Source organism: Leucopleurus acutus, assembly GCF_964270905.1.
Source record: "Leucopleurus acutus genome assembly, chromosome: X".
Lineage (NCBI taxonomy): Eukaryota > Metazoa > Chordata > Mammalia > Artiodactyla > Delphinidae > Leucopleurus > Leucopleurus acutus.
The window spans coordinates 109810963-109834819 of record NC_139148.1 but is presented as its reverse complement, the minus strand read 5'-3'; positions in this window follow the sequence as shown (position 1 = coordinate 109834819).

Genomic DNA, 23857 nt, shown 5'->3' with positions numbered 1-23857 from the left:
TTTATTCGAGATGTTTCCTGCTTCTTAAGGTGGGCTTGTATTGCTATAAACTTCCCCCTTAGAGTTCTAAGGGGGAACTTGTATTGCTGCATCCCACAGGTTTTGGGTCGTTGTGTCTCCATTGTCATTTGTTTCTAGGTATTTTTTGATTTCCTCTTTGATTTCTTCAGTGATCACTTCATTATTAAGTAGTGTATTGTTTAGCCTCCATGTGTTTGTATTTTTTACAGGTCTTTTCCTGTAATTGATATCTAGTCTCATGGCGTTGTGGTCAGAAAAGATACTTGATACAATTTCAATTTTCTTAAATTTACCAAGGCTTGATTTGTGACCCAAGATATGATCTATCCTGGAGAATGTTCCGTGAGCACTTGAGAAAAATGTGTATTCTGTTGTTTTTGGATGGAGTGTCCTATAAATATCAATTAAGTCCATCTTGTTTAATGTATCATTTAAAGCTTGTGTTTCCTTATTTATTTTCATTTTGGATGATCTGTCCATGGGTGAAAGTGGAGTGTTTAAGTCCCCTACTATGAATGTGTTACTGTCAATTTCCCCTTTTATGGCTGTTAGTATTTGCCTTATGTATTGAGGTGCTCCTATGTTGGGTGCATAAATATTTACAATTGTTGTATCTTCTTCTTGGATCAATCCCTTGATCATTATGTACTGTCCTTCTTTGTCCCTTTCAATAGTCCTTATTTTAAAGTCTATTTTGTCTGATATGAGAATTGCTACTCCAGCTTTCTTTGGTTTCCATTTGCATGGAATATCTTTTCCCATCCCTTTACTTTCAGTCTGTATGTGTCTCTAGGTCTGAAGTGGGTCTCTTGTAGACAGCAGATATAAGGGTCTTGTTTTTGTATCCATTCAGCTAATCTGTGTCTTTTGGTGGGAGCATTTAGTCCATTTACATTTAAGATAATTATTGATATGTATGTTCCTATTCCCATTTTCTAAATTGTTTTGGGTTCATTATTATAGGTCTTTTCCTTCTCTTGTGTTTCTTGCCTGGAGAAGATTGTTTAGCATTTGTTGTAATGCTGGTTTGGTGGTGCTGAACTCTCTCAGCTTTTGCTTGTCTGTAAAGGTTTTAATTTCTCCATCAAATCTGAATGAGATCCTTGCTGGGTAGAGTAGTCTTGGCTGCAGGTTTTTCTCCTTCATCACTTTCAGTATGTCCTGCCACTCCTTTCTGGCTTGTAGGGTTTCTGCTGAGAGATCAGCTGTTAACCTTATGGGGATTCCCTTATGTGTTATTTGTTGTTTTTCCCTTGCTGCTTTTAATATGCTTTCTTTGTATTTAATTTTTGACAGTTTGATTAATCTGTGTCTTGGCGTATTTCTCCTTGGATTTATCCTGTATGGGACTCTGTGTGCTTCCTGGACTTGATTAACTATTTCCTTTCCCATATTAGGGAAGTTTTCAACTATAATCTCTTCAAATATTTTCTCAGTCCCTTTCTTTTTCTCTTCTTCTTCTGGAACCCCTATAATTCGAATGTTGGTGCGTTTAATGTTGTCCCAGAGGTCTCTGAGACTGTCCCCAGTTCTTTTCATTCTTTTTTCTTTATTCTGCTCTGCAGTAGTTATTTCCACTATTTTATCTTCCAGGTCACTTATCCGTTCTTCTGCCTCAGTTATTCTGCTATTGATCCCATCTAGAGTACTTTTAATTTCATTTATTGTGTTGTTCATCGTTGCTTGTTTCATCTTTAGTTCTTCTAGGTCCTTGTTAACTGATTCTTGCATTTTGTCTGTTCTATCTCCAAGATTTCGGATCATCCTTACTATCATTATTCTGAATTCTTTTTCAGGTAGACTGGCTGTTTCCTCTTCATTTGTTAGGTCTGGTGCATTTTTCTCTTGCTCCTTCATCTGCTGTGTGTTTTTCTGTCTTCTCATTTTGCTTATCTTACAGTGTTTGGGGTCTCCTTTTTGCAGGCTGCAGGTTCGTAGTTCCTGCTGTTTTTGATGTTTGTCTCCAGTGGCTAAGGTTGGTTCAGTGGGTTGTGTAGGCTTCCTGGTGGAGGGGACTAGTGCCTGTGTTGTGGTGGATGAGGCTGGATCTTGTCTCTCTAGTGGGCAGGTTCACGTCTGGTGGTGTGTTTTGGGGTGTCTGTGGCCTTATTATGATTTTAGGCAGCCTCTCTGCTAATGGGTGGGGTTGTGTTCCTGTTTTGCTAGTTGTTTGGCATAGGTTGTCCAGCACTGTGGCTTGCTGGTCGTTGAGTGAAGCTGGGTGCTGGTGTTAAGATGGAGGTCTCTGGGAGATTTTTGCCGTTTGATATTATGTGGAGCTGGGAGATCTCTTGTTGATCAGTGTCCTGAAGTTGGCTCTCCTACCTCAGAGGCAGAGCCCTGACTCCTGGCTGGAGCACCAAGAGCTTTTCATCTACAGGGCTCAGAATAAAATGGAGGAAATGTAGAGGGAATTAGTAGAAGTATGAGGAAAGAAAGAAGGAAAGGAGGGAAGGAAGGAAGAAAGAAAGAAAGAAAGAAGGAAAGAAGGCAAGAAGGAAAGAAAGGAGGGAGGGAGGGAGGGAGGGATGGAGGGAGGGAGGAAGGAAGGAGGGAAAGAAGGAAAAAAGACAGAAAGAAAGAAGATACAGTAAAAATAAAGTATAATAAAGTTATTGAATTAAAAATTCTTATTTATGAAAAAAAAAGGGACGGAAAGAACCTTAGGACAAATGTTGGCAGCAAAGCTATACAGACAAAATCTTACACAGAAGCATACACATACACCCTCACTAAAAGAGGTAAATGGGGAAAAATCCTAAATCTTGCTGTCAGAGACCACCTCCTCAATTTGGGATGATTCGTTGTCTAAAGGAGGGAAGGAAGGACGGAAAGAAAGAAAGAAAGAACGAAGGTAAAGTATAATATTGTTATTAAAATTAATTATTAAGAAAAAAAATTTAAAAAAAACATGGACGGATAGAACCCTAGGACAAATGGTGGAAGCAAGACTATACAGACAAGATCTCACACAGAAGCATACACATACACATTCACAAAAAGAGGAAAGGGGAAAGAATCATAGATCTTGCTCCTAAAGTCCACTTCCTTAATTTGGGATGATTGGTTGTCTATTCATGTGTTCCACAGATGCAGGGTATATCAAGTTGATTGTGGAGCTTTAATCCGTTGCTTCTGAGGCTGCTGGGAGAGATTTCCCTTTCTCTTCTTTGTTCTCACAGCTCCCAGGGCTCAGCTTTGGATTTGGCCCTGCCACTGCGTGTAGGTCGCTGGAGGGCGTCTGTTTTTTGCTCAGACAGGTTAAAAGACCCGCTGATTCGGGGGCTCTGGCGCACTCAGGCCGGGGGGTGGGGGGGAGGGAGGGGCACGGAGTGCGGGGCGGGCCTGCGGTGGCAAAGGCCGGCGTGACTTTGCACCAGCCTCAGGCGCGCCGTGCGTTCTCCCGGGGAAGTTGTCCCTCGATCCCGGGAACCTGGCAGTGGCGGGCTGCACAGGCTCCGCGGAAGAGGGGTGTGGAGAGTGACCTGTGCTCGCACACAGGCCCCTCGGTGTCGGCAGCAGCAGCCTTAGCGTCTCCCGCCCGTCTCTGGGGTCCGCGCTTTCAGCCGCGGCTCGCGCCCGTCTCTGGGGTCCGCGCTTTTAGCCGCGTCTCGCGCCCGTCTCTGGAGCTCCTTTAAGCAGTGCTCTTAAACCCCTCTCCTCACGCACCAGGAAACAAAGAGGGAAGAAAAAGTCTCTCGCCTCTTCGGCAGGTGCAGACTTTTCCCCGGACTCCCTCCCGGCTAGCCGTGGCGCACTAACCCCTTCAGGCTATGTTCAAGCCGCCAACCCCAGTCCTCTCCCTGCGCTCCGTCCGAAACCGAAACCCGAGCCTCAGAGCCTCAGCTCGCAGCCCCGCCCGCCCCGGCGGGTGAGCAGACAAGCCTCTCGGGCTGGTGAGTGCCGGTCGGCACCGATCCTCTGTGCGGGAATCTCCCCGCTTTGCCCTCCGCACCCGTTGCTGTGCACTCCTCCGCGGCTCCGAAGCTTCCCCCCTCCGCCACCCGCAGTCTCCGCCCGCGAAGGGGCTTCCTAGTGTGTGGAAACTTTTCCTCCTTCACAGCTCCCTCCCACTGGTGCAGGTGCCGTCCCTATTCTTTTGTCTCTGTTTTTTCTTTTTTTTCTTTTGCCCTACCCAGGTACGTGGGGAGTTTCTTGCCTTTTGGGCAGTCTGAGGTCTTCTGCCAGCATTCAGTAGGTGTTCTGTAGGAGTTGTTCCACGTGTAGATGTATTTCTGGTGTATCTGTGGTTAGGAAGGTGATCTCCGCGTCTTACTCTTCCGCCATCTTCAAGGTCCCCCCGGTTTCAATATCTTATTGGAGGAAAATGTGATCAATATCTGAGAATTCCATTATGGCATAGGGCTAGAGAGTTGCTATATCTCTGAAATAGGACATAAAGGTATATCGCTGGTCTTGCCAGCTGAAAGCAAATTGCTTCTGGTGGACTATATGGACAGGGTTGGATAAAAAGGCATTTGCCAAATTAATAGAGGCAAACCAGGTGCCAGGGGATGTGTTAATTTGCTCAAGCAATAAAACCACATCTGGTACAGCAGCTGCAGTTGGAATCACCACCTGGTAAAGTTTACAGTAGTCCACTGTCATTCTACAAGATTCATCTGACTTTTGCGTAGGCCAAATAGGAGAATTGAATGGGGCTGTGGTGGGAATCATCACCCCTGCATCTTTCAAGTCCTTGATGGTGGCTAATCTCTATAACTTCTCCAGGAATGTGGTATTAGGGTTCACTATTTTGCTAGTTAGAGGCAGTTCTAGTAGCTTTAATTTGGCCTAATCCATCATAATAGCCCTCACACCACAGGTCAGGGAATCAATGTACGGATTCTGCCAGCTGTTGAGTATATTTATCCCAGTTATGCATCCTTTGGGGGAAATAACCACAGGATGGGTTTGGGAACCCACTGGGCCCACTGTGAGATGCATCAGAGCTAAGATTTCCCTGATCACGTGACCTTCATAATTCCCTACTCTGAATGGTCAACTGCAGTGATATTTTGGGTCTCCTGAAATTAGTGTTCTTTGAGAGCCAGGGTCTTATAGTCCACAAACGGTCTGATTATTTTCTTTTCTCTAGTGCATTGGTTCCTTTGGGGAAGGCAGGGAGAAAGCGTAAGAGTGTAAAATTTTGGCAGTGTACTGGGATCCTTCCTCAAGGGGACCTGGCCTCTCCTTCATTCAAGGAGTTCTAGGTGTGTAAAATCGCTCAAGACTGGGAATTGACTGAGGATCCATAACTCTCTGTTTTTATGATCCAGTTTAGACTTTTGTTAACTTCATCTAGAACTTTTCTGATTATACAACTGAAATGATTCAGTAGGCTTCTATCCGTTTCAGTGCTACAGCCACCATGACTAGCCAACAGCATAGGTCTGCATAATTCAGGCTATTCTGTCGCTGCCTTGTCTCTACTGTCCATTATAGCAACCACACTTACCTTGCTTTCGGTGGCTCACTGCTGCACCTTGGCCCTTGCCACCTGACATTTCCTCGCACTATACTTAGATTAGGCAATTCAGTGACTGGAGTTCCATGAAAAGGTCTCACCTACACCGAAGAGCAATTACAGAGCTCTTCAAGGATTTTGGAAGTCCCCTCAGAAATTTATTTCTCAGCATTTTGATGAAAGGTGTGTCTTCTGAACCATCCCTGTGTTGGTGAGTAGGTCTTAAGTACCCACTCTAACATTCAAATCTCCCTAAACCTTTGAATTCCTTTCTGTACATTAAAACTAGGCAGATCTGGCTTTTCTAATTCACTCACTGTGCCACAGCATCAAAAGCAGAATTTCTGCTTAGTGAGCCCATCTCAATAAATTCTGCCTTAGCAACATTAAATTTGTTCCATCATTATCCCACACATCAACATTCTGTCCATTCTCACACATGTCCCGGAGATCTGTTGGTATAAATTAGAAAACTCAGGTAGTTCTTTTGATGTGTAGCACACATCTTCATGGGTCACAAAGTATACCTCATCTTTAGGGACCTGCTAAAACTTGAGTCTAGTTAAAGGTCTAGAAGCAAGGAGAGCTGGTCTTTGTAGGAGTTCAGGTTTCCTGAGGAGAGACTCCAGCACTCCATTGGAGAAAAAAAACAAATTACGAGTTTAGATGCAGTAGAGATGGTAAGAGGAGCTTTGCCAGCGCTGACTTCCCCCATGGCGGCACTGCATGGAGCTGAATTAGCCGGTGGTGACCTCTCCCACAGGGAAAGGGAGAGTAGTGAGTGAGTGCCTGGTTTCCTCAGCTGTGCAGGATGCTTCTGGAGAAACCAGTTTTTCTCCCACAGCACCCCAAGTATTGGAGTGGGACCTCCATGATGGGGGGGGGAGAGGAGACGGAGAAAGAGGCAGATAATACTAGCGAGCATTAAAAGGTTGTGGTTCTGCCTTCTTGCACTGTTAGTGGGAATGTAAATTGATACAGCCACTATGGAGAACAGTATGGAGGTTCCTTAAAAAACTAAAAATAGAGCTACCATATGACCCAGCAATCCCACTACTGGGCATATACCCTGAGAAAACCCTAATTCAAAAAGAGTCATGTACCACAGTGTTCATTGCAGCCCTATTTACAATAGCCAGGACATGGAAGCAACCTAAGTGTCCATCGACAGATGAATGGATAAAGAAGATGTGGCACATATATGCAATGGAATATTACTCAGCCATAAAAAGAAACGAAATTGAGTTATTTGTAGTGAGGTGGATGGACCTAGAGACTGTTATACAGAGTGAAGTAAGTCAGAAAGAGAAAAACGAATAACATATGCTGACACATATATATGGAAACTAAAATTAAAAAAAAGGTTCTGAAAAACCTAGGGGCAGGACAGGAATAAAGACGTAGACGTAGAGAATGGACTTGAGGACACGGGGAGGGGGAAGGGTAAGCTGGGACATAGTGAGAGAGTGGCATGGACATATATACACTACCAAACGTAAAATAGATAGCTAGTGGGAAGCAGCCGCATAGCACAGGGAGATCAGCTCGGTGCTTTGTGACCACCTAGAGGAGTGGGATAGGGAGGGTGGGAGGGAGACTCAAGAGGGAAGAGATATGGGGACATATGTATATGTATAAGTGATTCACTTTGTTATAAAGCAGAAACTAACACACCACTGTAAAGCAATTATACTCCAATAAAGATGTTTAAAAAAAAAAAAAAGATGTTCTGGATGATTGCAATCAGAACTACAACAGGAAACCCATGCAAAAGCCCCTGAGTAAACCTCACCAGAGAATCCCTGCAAATGGCACCAAGGAAACACGAGTTATTTGTCTAAACTTATCCTTCCTCACTGTACTCCAGCCATACTGACTCTTTGTTCCTGTAATTTTAGGCACAATTCCAGTATGGGGCATTCAAACCTGCTGTTGTTTTTATCTGGAATTTTCTTCTGCTGATATTCACATGACTCATGCCCGTACCTTTTTTTTTTTTTGCGGTACGCAGGCCTCTCACTGTTGTGGCCTCTCCCATTGCGGAGCACAGGCTCCAGCTGCGCAGGCTCAGCGGCCATGGCTCACGGGCCCAGCCGCTCCGTGGCATGTGGGATCTTCCCGGACCGGGGCACGAACCCATGTCCCCTGCATCGGCAGGTGAACTCTCAACAACTGTGCCACCAGGGAAGCCCTACCTTCTTTTTTTATTTTTTTTTCAGTTTTTTTAAATTAAAGAATATAATCCATACAATTAAAAAGGTGTAAAAAATTCAAATTCATTTTTCTTAAAAAAAAATTTTATTGGAGTGTAGTTGCTTTCCAATGCTGTGTTAGTTTCTTGCTGTACAGCAAAGTGGATCAGTCATGTGTGTATATATATATATATATATATATGTGTCCCCTTTTTTTTAGATTTCCTTCTTGTTTGGGTCACCACAGAGCATTGAGTATAGTCCCCTGTGCTATACAGTAGATTCTCATTAGTTATTTTATAAATAGTAATGTATATATGTTCCATGGTGTAATGGTGAGCACTCTGGACTCTGAATCCAGCCCTTACCTTCTTTAGGACTTTGGTCATATACATAGTGTGGTCTTTCATGACCATTCTATTTAAATTTGGATTCCCTGACACACTTTGTATTTCCTGTTTCCAATTGTTTTCCTCCATGCCACATATCTCAATCTGATATGTTTTACACTTTATTGTACTTATTTATACATTTATTGTCTTAATCCTCAAATTAGATGATGAATTCCAATATGAGCAAGAATCTTTGTCTTTTACTTAGCATTTCCTTAGTGCTTAGAAGGTTACAGGCCACATAGTAATTTCCCAATAAATATTTATGAGGAAATAAAGTAAGGAAGGAAAAAGGCTGGTAAGAAGGGAGAGAGGGAGTTTTTATTTTCTTCTATGTGCAATTTGATAGCAACTGAAGTTTTTTGGGTAATTGATGCCATAATTAGCTTTGCATTTTTGGAAGGATGCCCTGGGTTCTGGGCAGAGAAGGCCCTGACTACCTTTCCTACCACATCTCTTACGATTCCCATTCTTATTTACTATTCTGCAGCCACTGGACTTCCTTCTGACATGAAACACTCCAAGATTTTTTCTATCTCAAGTCATTTGCACTAGCTATTCCCTTGGCCTAGAATGCTTTTCCTCTAGACCTTTTCGTTACTTGTTCCTTTTCATTATTTATTTCTCAGATTAGATAACTTTCACCATCACAGGAAGAACTTTGCTAATGACCATAGCTAAATTACCCTACACCACACGTTCATTAAATCATTCTCTATAATATACTATGTTTCATTTTCATCATAGGTCTTATCATAAATTTAATTGCTTATTTATTTGATTTTGTGTTGATTTTCTGCCCCCCTCGTGTAAGTGGCATAAAGTTATGGCCTTTGGCTATCTAATTAGTTGTTTTATGCCTACTGCATAGAACAGTGTTTTGCACATGGTTGAAAAGCAGTAAACAATTAATGAGTGAATGAAAGGATGAAAAGAGGCAATATAAGCAAGGGTTGGCTTTTTGGGGGAGATGATGAACTTATCAGTTAAACTAGAAAAAATATGGTAGAAGAAAAGATTGAAAAGGTAGGTATACTGGCATTGGGCCATTACAACTGGGGTCTTTGATCAAATAACAGTGGTTTATGGATTAGCATATCCTTTACTTTTTCTGATTTACAAAAGAGCTCCAGTGAAGACTGCTGACATACTTATTTTCTAATTGCTCCTATTTTCTATCTACAACTTAGCCCTCCAAATTGCTAGGCCTCACATTTTAGAGTACATTTTAAAAAAAGGAAATGTTTGCAAATATAGATCCTGGTGATCTACCACAGAAATTGTGATTCAGTAGGCCTAGATTTTGTTCTAGGAATCTGAAATTTTGGTTAGCTTTTCAGGGAATTTGATGCAAGTTATACCTGGACTTCACCTTGAAAATACAATTCCAGATTTTTGTTTGTTTTAAAATGTAGTAGAAGGTTGATCTGTACTCAGTGCATTTCAAATATCTCCACTATGAACAAAGGATTCAGGCCAAAACACTTTGCAAGCTTAACCGGCTTGATAATATTTTTTGCATCATCCTGTACAAGACATAATTAATATTAAATTTAAAAAGGTTGCATATTAGCTTAGGGTGGTGTAACAAGATACCACAGACTGGATGGCTTAAACAGTAGGTACTTATTGTACACAATTATTGAGGCTCGGAAGTCCAAAATCAGAGTGCCAGCTGATTTGATTCCCCAATGAGGGTCTCCTCCTGGCTTGCAGATGGGAAGAAGGGAGGGAGGAAGAGAGACAGAGAGAGAGAGAACACAAGATCTCCTTATAAGGTACCAGTCCCATCACAAGGGTCCTACCATCATGACCTCTACTAAACCTAATTCCTTCCCAAAGGCCTCATCTCCAAATAACATCACATTGGGGATTAGGGCAACATTTGAATTTGGGGAGGACACTATTAAGTCCATGGCAAGTTGCAACTGTTGGGCAAGCATTTCAACCCCTAAATGTGCCTCAGTTTCCTCATTTGTAAAATGGAGATAGTAATGTCATCACCCAAAATAAAGCACATGATTCTTTGGAATAGAAATTAAATGAGTCAATGACAATGGGAGGAAAGTGCTAGCTAATTAATAGTAGTTTTGAAGAAGTAATTATTCACATAATAAAGAGGTGGAAGGAAAATCTGAATCTGGTTACAAGTTACTTTGAATAATTATATTTATAATTTTGGAAACAATATTTTCCTTCTATATGCCATTTATTTTACCCTAAAGTAAGTACATGTTATTCTAATAGTCCACAAATAATTTTAAACGATAAATACTATTTGCAGATACAAATTTGAGAGAGGATGTACATGACCATTCATTAGTGAGTTTGCAAACGTGAGATTCTTTTAGAATTGACATAGCCCTTCTTTTTGAGAATGATCCTATAAATGGAACGCAAGCAAATGAAAAATATTCAGTTGCTCACATGAATAGAAATGATGGTTGAACTAATCTTATGGCAGCTAAGACTAAATTGAACGTATGTGCTATGGATACTGTGTGGAAAATTGACTTTTTCCCCCAGCTTTGTTGAGATATAATTGACATATAACATTGTGTAAGTTTAAGGTGTACCATGTGATGATTTGATACACATATTTATTACAAATGATTTTCAGAATATGGTTAGTTAACACATCCATCACCTCATATAGTTATAAATTCTTGGTGTGTGGTGAAAACATTTAAGATCTACTTTCTTAGCAACTATCAAGTATATAATACAGAATTGTTAACTATAGTCACCATACTGTACATTAGATCCCCAGAACGTATTCACCTTATAACTGGAAGTTTGTATCCTTTAGCCAACATCTCCCCATTTTCCCTACCCCTCTACCATTATTCTACTCTGTCTCTATAATTTTTTTTTCTTTTAGATTCCTCATATAAGGAAGATCATACAGTATTTGTCTCTCTCTAACTTATCTCACTGAGCATAATACCCTCAGGTACCCTCCATGTTGTCACAAATGGCAGCATTTCCTCCTTTCTTATGGCTGAATATAGTCCATTGTATATATGTATGTACAAAATATATATATGTATATATTTCTTTATCCATTTGCCAGTGATGGACACTTAAGTTCTTTCTATGTCTTGGCTGTTGTGAATAATGCTGCAAGAACATGGGGGTACAAATAGCTCTTTGAGATCTGGATTTAATTTCCTTCAGATGTATACCCAGAAGTGGGATTTCTGGATGATATGGTATCTATTTTTAATTCTTTGAGGAACCTTCATACTTGTTTTTTCCATAATGGTTGTACCAGAAAATTGAGTTTTTATAAAAAGAATGTTCTAGAATGTGGCAGTGCCCATTTTCATACTAAAAAGTCTTTGACATTGTCTCCCTGTAGGTTTATTTTCACAAGATGAAAGTCAATTTAGACAATTTAGTCAAAGTAGAATTAAATTTGATACTTCTGTCTGATCTTTCATACTGTACAGATATGTATATTTAAAATAGTTTTAGAAGCTCAGTTTTATTGATTTGGACAATAAGTTGGCCACTCACATGTACATAAATTGCTTGTACTTATCTACTCTTGAGGAGAGGGTGGTAATTTAGAACTATTATCTACATATGTCAATGGATGAATTAAGTGCTCCAGTGCTCCAGTGACTGAGTGGAGTCAAACAATTTCAAAGAATCCATTGTATTTTCCACTTTATAAATCCTTTTCCCTGGTAATAAAACCATTTTTGGTAGATGCTTATTTAATCAGAAAAAAACAAATAATTATTTGTTTATAATAATAATAGTTTTATCATCATCATAATAAAATAATAGTTTAAAAATAAAAAGTTTTATAATCATAATTTTATCATAAATGGAGAGGAATATTTAAAGGAAGCAGAAGTCTTGTTCAAATACAAATAATGATGCTAGCATTTTTAGCTTCTGATCATTTGATTATACTGGGCATTGGAAATGACATCTCAGTCATAGTGTGGCATCATCCTATGTCTACATTTATCTACCTGACATTTCCCTGTATTTAGGTAACCATGCGTGGGTGAATGAACTTGGACTTGAAGGTTTAAGCTGTGATCAAAAGGGTATTAGATATGATTGGGTATCTCTCAGCCACATTAATGAGAAGTTAGACAGTCAGATGCTAACACAAGCAACAGATTCTGTCTCTGTTCTTTTAACATTCAACATCCATATTTTCTTATATGTATCACATATTAATTATAAAAATAACATTTCAGAGCTTACTGTGTACCAAATGTTCTGAGTTCTTTTATAGATTATCTCCCTTAATCTTCACAAGAACCCAGTAAGTGCCGTTATTACCTACTTTTTATAGATTATGAAATTGGGACCTAGAGAGTTGAAGAATTTACCCAAAATCACACAGATAGTAAGTGGTAAAACAGAGTTATGTATCTAAGCAGTCTTGTTTACCCTTAACTGAATCTCTACTCTTAACTGCCAACCTATAACATTATCAAAATCTGTTGGTTTTTTTCCCCCACTTTAAATAGCTCTTTAAGCTGTCCAAGTTTCATTAATCAATGAGTAATTCAATGTTTTAACCCCCAAGGAGTGTTTACATTAAATCTTTACTTTAATCCTAATAATTATTCAGTTTCACTGAAAAAGGACTAGCAAAACATAAATGAAGTAAAAGTGACAGTTTCCCCTTAACCTCACCAGTGCTGGTGAGTTAAATTCCCTGGATTTCATTTTCTCCATCTAAATCCTGAGGTAATGCCTGCTTGTTTATATTGCCACCTTCTTATTATTAAAATCAGTTAAAAATTAATAAATTAAATGTAAATATTAATACCAGTAGTATTAATATTATTTAATATCATTCATTTATAATATTATTTAATATCATTCATTGAATATCAATATCATTCATTTCATTCGATTATTTATTAAATATTAATTATTAAATTTCTGGAATTAATATTTCAAGTATGTGTTTGGAACTTTCATAAGTACTACTTCTTTTAGTTATTTCACACAACAGACACAAACTCACATAAAATTGTGAATTATGTATTATTAAACAGTTTTCAAATGAGGAAATTGAGGCACAAAGGTTATAAATCACACAACTAGAAAGAGGCAAAGTGGGGTTCAAAATGAAGTCTCCTGACACCACGAAATATATACTTTCCTACACATTATACTGAGTACAAATTGAAGCTAGCTATTGAAAAACACTATAGGCTGAAAACAATACCTATTATTATGAGATGGGTGGTGATGAGAGAATAGTGTTCTATAGCTCCATTTTGGTTATAGAAGAAAAGAACTTTTGAGGGATATATTAGAGTAGGCTAGATCATGGTAACAGATTAAAATATGAAATTGCTTAATAAATATGTAGTTCATTTCTTGCTTACCTAAGAGTCCAGGGAAGTTTCAGTTTTGTTAGTTCTGCCTTTTCTAAAACTTGATTTCTAGTGTTACCCAGGAGATTGCCATCCAGGTGGCCAGAAAGGAAAAAGAACCTGGAGAAAGCACGCTAGTTTCTTAAGAGCCTTGGCCTAGAAGTGACGTAGATCACATCTACCCACATGCCACTGTGGATAACTAGTCTTGTGACCACAAAAGACTAGTAGTGGTCACACAACTTGCTGGCTGGGTAACTGCTACCTAGGTACAATTGATAATAAAAAATAAGAAATTAGATTGAGCTGGACAGATAACCATCTAATAACCACAGGAAGTTATTCCTTGATACTGAGTTCAGCAACCACCTAAAAATGGATTGCGTATCAGAGGGTATTTTTTTGTTGTTATGTGAGGACCAGTGTGCCGATATTCATTGAAGTGACCACCCCTGGCTGATATGTGTGTGTAGGAGACAATGTACCTAAGGCAATTACAGATGAGAATAAACACAATAAAATTATATAAGTTCCATTTTTGCCACCTGCCAAAGGCTCTTTAATAGCCACTCACTTCTAATCATTCTCAAATGAAAAATAAATAGAATTGTAAACGTTGCTAGGATAATTTACTGTTCATCATAAATGAGCAATAAATAGAATACTGTTCATATATTTATAATCAAAATCAAATGAGAACAGTTGTTTGTTTGTTTTTTATTGAAGTCTTCAGCTTCCAGGCCATCAGAAGAGAAATAAAACTTTAGCAAGTAAGGACAAAAGGCACTTAGCAGCATCTGTTATCTTTATAAACTGTTGTTTTCTTTCTTAGACCTTCACAAAAGAAGGAAACTTAGAAATCAACTTTAAACCTCTCTATTCTGATTCCAAAGACTGAAAAAATACTGAAATAAGGCATAATGTCAGATTTTGTTTGGCAGGTTGAATAAAATAAAGTAATGGTTGTTTGCCTGCTGCTGAAAAAACAATTTTAAGGAGATGTACAGTTATCACTTTAACTGTAAAATAAATTTAGTTATTTGATTATTTATATAGACCTGAATCACATCTAGAATGGTATGGAATAAAGAATGAACTTTCACCTTATGCTATACTCTCTAAGCTACCTAAATATTATTATATATATTTTTTTACCTCCTCTTCAAGGTCAATGAATTGACAAACATTTTTATCGCCTATGTAAGTGCTGTATGAACAAGGACGGTGTCTTTTTATCAATTTGCCACTTGCGATGGTTTGCTAAATTTACCAGATGTTTTTATAGTAGTTACCATATTGGAGGCCTAAATGTGAAAAGCACACATGAACAATGAAACAGTATAGCTTGCTTTTCCTTTGTCTATATTTCTCAGTCACCTAAATACTTCTAGGTCAGAGGAAATTGAAATCATTATTTTTGTTGCTTATATTACTAAATTATTATGTTGGTTGAATTTTCTTTGCAAAAAATATGAAGGTCTCATGACTTCCTTGAATGCTTAAAGTATATATAGAGAACATGTTTGATGTGATCATAATTATTAAAGTGTTAACCTTGAAATTAAAAGATATTTTAATAGACTTTGTCATAGGCAGAAGTTGATTTGGACAACTCCCTTCCCTTAAATATTCAAAATGGATGTTGATTATTACTGGGTCACAAAAGTTTTACAGTTATTTTTGTAATTCTAAAATATCGTTAGCTAAGAAGAATGAATGAATTGTAATTGACCCACCTATGTAGCTCCAAAAGGTAAAGGCCATTATACTAGATTCTGTCCCTTGAGCTATCTGAATAGACATGTAACATTCACCACTATTTTTAAGTCTTTTCAGCTACAAAGAATCTATAATGTGTACAAGTTAGAATTCAGAAGATACCATAATTCTGACATTTTCATTGTAATACAAATATATAGACAGGAAACAGTTCACTTCAAACAATTTTCTTGAATATATTTATTGGCAGTTGGGTATTAACTTTGAGGAACAAAGATGAATAATACAGAGATGAAAGAGATGAATAAACCTCACTATTATTGTTTGAAAATGAAAAATGTAACCAGTCTCCACAGGAAAATGATTGTATATAAATTGAATTCATACGTTAGGCTAAGAAAACAAGAATTTTCTATTAAATGCATTTTAGTGGATACAAATCTTATGGATTTTTACGTTAATGTTGGTGCCTTACTAGGTATAAAAATTATTTGTACCTATCATTTGTCTTTTAAGCATGCTTCTTTTAGTTACTATAGCTACATTTTTAAAAATAAAACTTTCTGCAAACCAAATGAGCAAAGTGACAAGTGAAAATTTAAAAAAACCATAAAATTAAAGAAATATTTTTCTTTAGAGCCCTAACTACTTTGATTCAGAAAATAATTTTACTAATTCATTCTCATTACTCATTATATTTTATTCAGATTTTCTAGTTCTTAAGTCAGTATTCATAGTTTGCACCTTTCTAGGAATGTTCCCATTTCACCTAGTTGGTGAAATTTGGTTGCATGCAGTTATTCATAGTATTCATTCATAATAATTTTTATTTCTATAAAGTCAAAAGTTATGTCCCCTCTTTCATTTATGATTTTAGTCATGAGTCTTTATCTTTGTTTCTTGGTCAAATTACAGGTTGTCAGTTTGTTTTTGTCTCTTCAAAGTACGAACATTTTGTTTTGTTAGTTTTCTCTATTGTTTCTCTAGTGTCTATTTCTTTAATTTCTACTCTAATCCTTATTCTACCTCTCCTCGTTATGAATATAGTTTGCTCTTCCTCTTTATGTGTCTGAGGATGGAAGATTACGTTGTTAACTTAAGATTTTTCTTCTTTCTTAATATAGGCATTTACAGCTCTAAATATACCTTTGAGCACTGTGTTAACTGCATCCTGTAAGTTCTGGTTTGTTGTGATTCATTTTCCTTCATCTCAAAGTATTTTGTAATTTCTATTGTGATTTCTTTTTTGTCCTATTGGTTATTGAGTAGAGTGTTAACTCCCACAAATGTGTGAATTTCCCAAATCTCTTTGTATTATTAATTTTCAGTTTAACTCCACTGTGGCTTGTTTCATGGCTTAGCATATGATCTACCTTGGAGAATGTTCCATGTGCACTTGAGAGGAATGTGTGTTCTGCTGTTTTTGGGTAGAGTGTTCAATAGATGCATATTAAGTCTAGTTTGGTTATGTGGTTGTTCAAGTCTTCTATATCCATACTGATCTTCTGCCTAGTTGTTTTATCCATTATTGAAAGTGGAGTACTTAGTCTCTATTATTGTTGAACTTTCTATTTTCCCCACAATTCTGTCAGCCTTTGCTTCATGTATTTTTGTGCCCTGCTGTTCAGTATGTATATTTTTATAATTATTATAACTTCATAATTTATTGACACTTTTTTCATTATAAAGCTTTTTTTTTCATTTCCAATAACATTTTTGGTTCTTAAATCTATTTTACCTTATAATTAGTTTAGCCACTCAAGCTTTCTTATGGTTTCTGTTTGCAGGATACATCTTTTTCCATCTTTTTATTTCCAACCCAATTTTATCTTTGAATACAGTATGTCTTTGATAAGGTGTCTAAGGAGTGTCATATAGTTGAATCTGTTTTTAATTAATTATTTCAATGTTCATTAGTTTTTTTTTTAATTGGAGTATAATTGCTTTACAATGTTATGTTAGTTTCTGCTGTACAATGAAGTGAATCAGCTATATGTATACATATCAGGTTGGCCAAAAAGTGCCTTCACTTCTTAAGTAAAAAATAAAAGACTCATTTTCACCAAGAACTTTATGAACAACATATTCACCCTTTTGTTCCACTACTTTCTGCCATTTTTCAGACAACTTCATAATTCCATTTTCCCAAAACTTCTTATCTTTTTGAGCAAAGAACTGTTCCAGGTGCCTTTTACAGTCTTCCAGGGAATTGAAATTTTTAAAGGCCGAAATAAATGAAAATCCAAAGGTCCAATGTCTAGTGAATATGGCAGATGAATCAGAACTTCCCAGCCAGGCTGTAACAGTTTTTGCCTGGTCATCAAAGAGACATGCGGTCTTGCATTATCCCGATGGAAGATTATGCATTTTCTTTTGACTAATTCTGGACACTTTTCGTCAAGTGCTTCTTTCAGTTGGTCTAATTGGGAGCAGTACTTGCTGGAATCAATCGTTTGATTTTCTGGAAGGAGCTCATAATAGAGGACTCCCTTCCAGTCCCACCATATACACAACATCGCCTTCTTTGGATGAAGACCAGCCTTTGGTGTGGTTGGTGGTGGTTCATTTTGCTTGCCCCACGATCTCTTCTGTTCCACATTATTGTACAGTATCCACTTTTCATCACCCGTCACAATTTGTTTTAAAAATGGAACGTTTTCATTATGTTTCAGTAGAGAATCGCATGAGGAAATATGGTCAAGAAGGTTTTTTCACTTATGTGGAATCCAAATATCAAAGCGATTCACATAAACAGGCTGGTGCAAATAATTTTCAATGCTTGATTTGGATATTTTGAGTATGTTGGCTCTCTACCGCGTGGTATAAAGTTGATTGTTCTCAGTTATTGTTTCGATTTGATCGCTATCAACTTCAACTGGTCTACCTGATCATGGGGCATCATCCAGTGAGAAATCTCTAGCACAGAACTTCACAAACCACTTTTGACATGTTTCATCAGTCACAGCACCTTCTCCATGCACTGCACAAATCTTTTTTTTTGCATTTTGGTTGTGTTTTTACCTTTCTTGAAATAATAAAGCATAGTATGTTGAAAATGTTGCTTTTTTTCTTCCATCTTCAATATTAAAATGGTTATACAAAAATTCACCAATTTTGATAAGTCGTTTTTTAAATGCACGCTGATATGACAGCTGTCACATACAGTCTAACAGAATTGTTTCGAATGAAGTTAAAGACAACTAGATGCTGCTAGAGCCATCTTACAGAAAAAATTGAACGAACCTTTTGGCCAACCCAATATATCCCCTCCCTCTTGGACCTCCCTCCCACACCCCTCATCCCACCCCCTAGGTCATCACAGAGCATCGAGCTGAGCTCCCTGTGCTATATAGCAGGTTCCCACTAGCTATCTGTTTTACACATGGTAGTGTATTTATGTCAAACCTAATCTCCCAATTCATCCCACCCTCCGCTTCCCCCACCCGTGTCCACATGTCCATTTTCTATGTCTGCGTCTCTATTCCTGCCTTGCAAGTAGGTTCATCTGTACCATTTTTCTAGATTCCACATATATGCATTAATATACGATTTTTTTTTTCTCTTTCTGACTTCACTCTGTATGAAAGGCTCTAGGTCTGCATCTTTTTTAGGATTATTTAATCTATTCTCATTTAATTTTGTTCTTGGAGTTGAATTTATGTCTACCATTTAATTTTTGTTTTCTGTATGTCTCAAGTCTTTTTTGTTCCTGTATTCCTCCTTCACTACTTTTTTTGCATTATGAATATTTTCAAGTTTAAGATTTTGATTCCTTTAAAGAATTTTTCACTGTATTTTTGAGGGTTATTTTCTTAGTAGTTGCTTTAGGTTGTGCCATATGCATCTTAAATTCTCAAATCCACTTTAGGTTTATACTAACTTAATTTCAGTGAGATATAGAAAGTCACTCTTATTTAGCTCCATTTTATTTTCCCCCTTTTTGTGCTTATTTTTATACAAATTACATCTATAATGTTACAAACCTAAATGTATATTGTGATAATTATTACTTTTGAAAATTGTATGTCTATTAAATAAGATGATAAAAGAAAGGAGAACAGGTACACATTTATAAGATTTGTTACATTTAACTTATTATTTACCATTTCTGATTCTCTTTATTGATTCCTGTGTAATTAAGTTACCACTTGGTGTCATTTCCTCACTCCATTACATCTTTGCTTTCATTCACTCCTGTGCTGTTATTGTCATATGTATTACATTTCTGTATGCTATAGGCCCAACAATATAATTACATACATATTGTTTTATATATTTTCTTTTTTATGTAAGTTAAGAATAGAGAAGAAATGGACATTTATTTTGTCTTTCAAAATTACCTCTACCAGTGAGATCTTTTTTGTGTGTGTGGTTTTGAATCTCTGTATGGATTTATGACCTTTCAATAGAACTTTTAGTTCTATTTCAGGAAACTTTTAGTATTTCTTATAATGAGTCTACTAGTAATAAATGTTCTCAGTTTTTGGTCTTCTGGGAACGTCTTGCTTTCTTTTTTGAAAGATAGTTCTGCTGTCTATAAGATTCTTGGTTCACAGTCTTTTCTTTCAGAAGTTTGAATATGTCATCTCACTGCTGTTAGGCCTCCAATTTTTCTGATGAGAAGCTGTTCATACTATAGGTGTTCCCTTGTACATGATTTGTTTTTCTCTTCCTATTTTCAAGACTTTCTCTTTCACTTTGTCTTTTGGCTTTTCTACTGTGTTTCTGCATGTGAATCTCTCTGCATTCTATGTGTAGTTCATTGAACTTCTTGAATGTTTAGCTTAATATTTTTCAGGAAATTCGGGAAGTTTTGAGCAATTATTTATTCACATTTTTTTGGTCTTTTCTTTCTCCTTTCCTTTGAATAATCTAACTATATGTATGTTGTTGCATTTAAAGGTGCCTCATATTTCTCTGATATTCTGTTCATTTTTCTTCATAATGTTGTCTCTCTTCTTTAGATAGTATAATGGCTATCAATCTATCTTTGTTGATTTTTCTTTTGCAGTTTAATTCTACTATTGAGCCCTTCTAGTTAATTTTATGTTTTCATTCTTGTAGTTTTCAACTCCATAATTTCCATTTGGTTAATTTGTTATAATATCTATCTTTTAATTGATAGTCTCTCTTTGATAAAATGTTGTTATCAAACCTTTCTATACTTCTTTAAGCATAGTTTCCTTTAATTATTTGCATATATTTAAATTAGCTACTTTGAAGTCTTCGTTCAATATGACATCTGGCTACTCTCATGGGCAGTGTCTGTTGCCTCCTTTTTTTACTTATATGAGTCATAATTTCCTGTTTATTTGCGTGTCTCATAACTTATTGAAAACTGGCTATAATATTTTAGATAATATAGTAATTGTGTATACAAATTCCCCTTCAGCCCTATCCAGGGTTTGTTTTTGTTGCTGTTTGATTATTTATCTAATGACATGGTTGGACCATTTCAGTAATGTCTGTTTCCCCCAAAGTGTGAGAGACATCCACATAATCACACTGGGATGCACAGTTGTTTTAGTATGGATCTCTGCCTCTTTCTCTCTGGTATTCTCTGTTCAGTGGTCTGTGTCATTTGGTAGTAATCCAGCCTTTAGGTTCCAGTAATTACCAGTTGTTTGCCCTATTGTTTTCAACAGTGCCTTGGGGCTTAAGTTGTTCAATACTTTTTACCATTGAATTTGGACAGGGTTGATCTTGATGTCAGTCTTTGAGGTTTATTCTGACTCCAGAAGGGCTCCTAACTCTTTCTTTCTCTGCTTCTCACTGGTGAGCTAGAAGCCTGTTCTTTATCTTGTTGCTCTTAATTAGGAGGAGGTATTATTGTTATTATTTTTAATGGTAAAGCAGACTTTATTCAGGGGGACTACTACATTAGAGTGTCATAATAAGAGAGAGAGATTTGGCTTAATTCTGTATACAACAAAGACAAGTGGTGATTTATAACCAATGAACAGGGTAGGGGTCAGTGGATGGAAAATTACTAAGAGGAAACATCAGGGTTAAGGGAAATTTGGGTTAAACCCACTTGATAGGATTTTTGCTGAAGGCAAATCAGGGTAATATCAAGGGTGGGGGATAAGGAATTTGATCAGATATCAAGGGTGGAGAATTTTCACTAAACTGACCCAATAGCATTCTTGCTAAAACTGTACGAAACTGACCAAGGACAAAGGCCAAGGTCAGGGACTGGTCAGAAAGCAGACACAGCGGAGCCTGACTTAAGTTTTGTCGACAACCCCCTCCCACCTCCCCCCTCCCAGCTGAAGGAAAGAAGATCCATTCTTCTTTAGTTGAATAATGTAAGTCCATTTCTCATTTGGTGGAGGCTATTTGCTGGATGGTGGAAACAGTCAATATTTAATGAGAGAGGATTTCTCTGAAAATAAAAGAAAAACAAATAGTAGCAATTGGAAACCCAGTTTCTGAGTCCAGAGAATAGTCAGTTGAGATTTCTGGATGTTAGGCTCAAGCATGAAAGTCGTGATCAAATGCATATTTGCTGTGCAGTTTGAATCTCTTTGGTAATGACATCAGGTATTCCACTGAACTTTCTGAGTGGACCACACTGTAGCAGACATGAAGATCATCCATCAGTAATCTGTTGTGGTGATTTCTTTGAAGTTTTTATCAAGTCATCCAGGTTCAGCTTACAAGGCTTTGGCAAAAGAGCAGCTATTGAGGAGCTATTATTTTTGAGAGTACCCTTAGGCTTGAACTTCCCAATCTTCTGTTCCTAAAAAAGTCAGTTCTTCTGGGGAGAACTTTGTTGTATTTTTTGTTTTTCTTATGAACTGCTTCTCCACCTAGGCAAAAATACCTAAGCCACTACTATGGGCACTGGGTAAGGCAGTAGCCTCTGGTCTTCTCAGCCTGCTTCTCTCAACATAAAACCTCTTTCCTACAAGCATGCCAGGATGAGAGCAATTAGGACCCAGTATTCTCAGCCTGCTACACTTGAGATAGTGCCTCCATTCTATAGGTAGAGGCTGAATAAAGAAGTCCCAGCTATTTCAGCCACACTCATCAGGAATTTATTCTCTTCAATTTGGAAGTACAAAGAAAGAGAAATGCTGGCCTTATGCCCTTCCCAGAAAGATATAGTAACCCTTGATTGGGAGTTGACGGGAGAGGGAACACCATCTTCTTAACCAAACCCACAGAAAATGGAATTTACTTCAGGATGAGGTGGGTAAAAGGAAGGGAGGCAGCAGGAATGTTATTCATTTATTTTTCATTTTATGCCCAATTTTTTAAAAAATTAAAAAATTTAAAATGGTCTTAGATTTTCTGGAAAGTTGTGAGAATAATCCTGACTCAAATGTCTCAGACTCTCACTGTAGTTATTGAGTTTTAATAGTTTTTTTAGCTAGATATTTTTTGTGTTGTTCTATTAAGACAATTGCCAGAGACTTTAAATGGCTGGGTTTTTAAATAAAATTTTCAAAAATTTTGCTTTGTTTTGCCTGGGAGTAGGTCTGTGGCACACTTCATGCTACCATCCTGGAAGAAGAATTCAGTATCATCCTGCTTTTGAATTTATCTTGATTTATCATGAAGGGAACAGAACTAATATAACATTTTCCCATAAGCTATCCAATTATCTTAGTATTAACCAAAATTTTTTGTATTTTATTCAGTCATTTGAAATACCTTATTGCACATTGAATTACCATATCCATTGGGTATACTTCCAGATTTTCCATTTTAATGCATTACGCTGTCAGTATATTAATAAAAACCTAATATGTTTTAATTATATAGCCTTTATAAGCTGTTTTAATATCAGATATTTTTATACTTTTTTTCTGACTGTTTCAGTAAGTTTGTTCTTTTAAGTGTGTTTACTATAAACTTTTTGAAATCTACCGGGGGAAAAGTACCTAATGGTAATTTTATTAGGATGACTAAAATGTATAAATTTACCTTGGGATGAGTAGAATATTTATAAATTTAAGTCTTCTTTTCCAAAACCATATATTTCCTGTTTTTAAGTCATTTGGGAATCTTTGAAGTGTTTTATATCTTTCTCATACAGGCTCCGTATATTTCTTGTTAAGCTTATGCTCAATTTTTAAAAAAATCTTTTTAAAACAATTTACAGTAGTTTTAGATTCACTGAAATAAAATGGTAAGTAGTACAAAAGGTCCTATGTACCCTATACCCAGCTTCCCCTATTATTAACATCTTACATTAGTATTGTATATTTGTCACAACTAATGAGTAAATACTGATACATTATTATTAACTAAAGTCCATAGTTTATTCAGGTTTCATTAGCTTTTACCTAATATCATTTTTATGCTCCAGGATCTCATCCAGGTTACCACAGTTCATTGGTTGTCCTGAAACTCCTAATAGCTGTGATAGTTTCTTAGGCTTTATTTATTTTTGATGATCTTGAGAGTTTTTAGGAGTACTTATCAAGTATATTGTAAAATATCCCTCAATTGGGATTCGTCTGATGTCTTTCTCATGAATAGACTGGGGTTATGTGTTTGGGGGAGGAAGACCACAGCAATAAGGTGCCACTTTCATTACATCTTATCAATAAAACTGACTTATCAAGGATGATGGTAACATTGATCATTTGGCTGAGGTAGTTTTTGCCAGCTTTTTTCACTGTAAAGTTATTTTTTCCCCTATCCGTAATGTACTCTTTGGAAGGAAGTCAATATGTGCATCTCACATTTGAGGAGTGG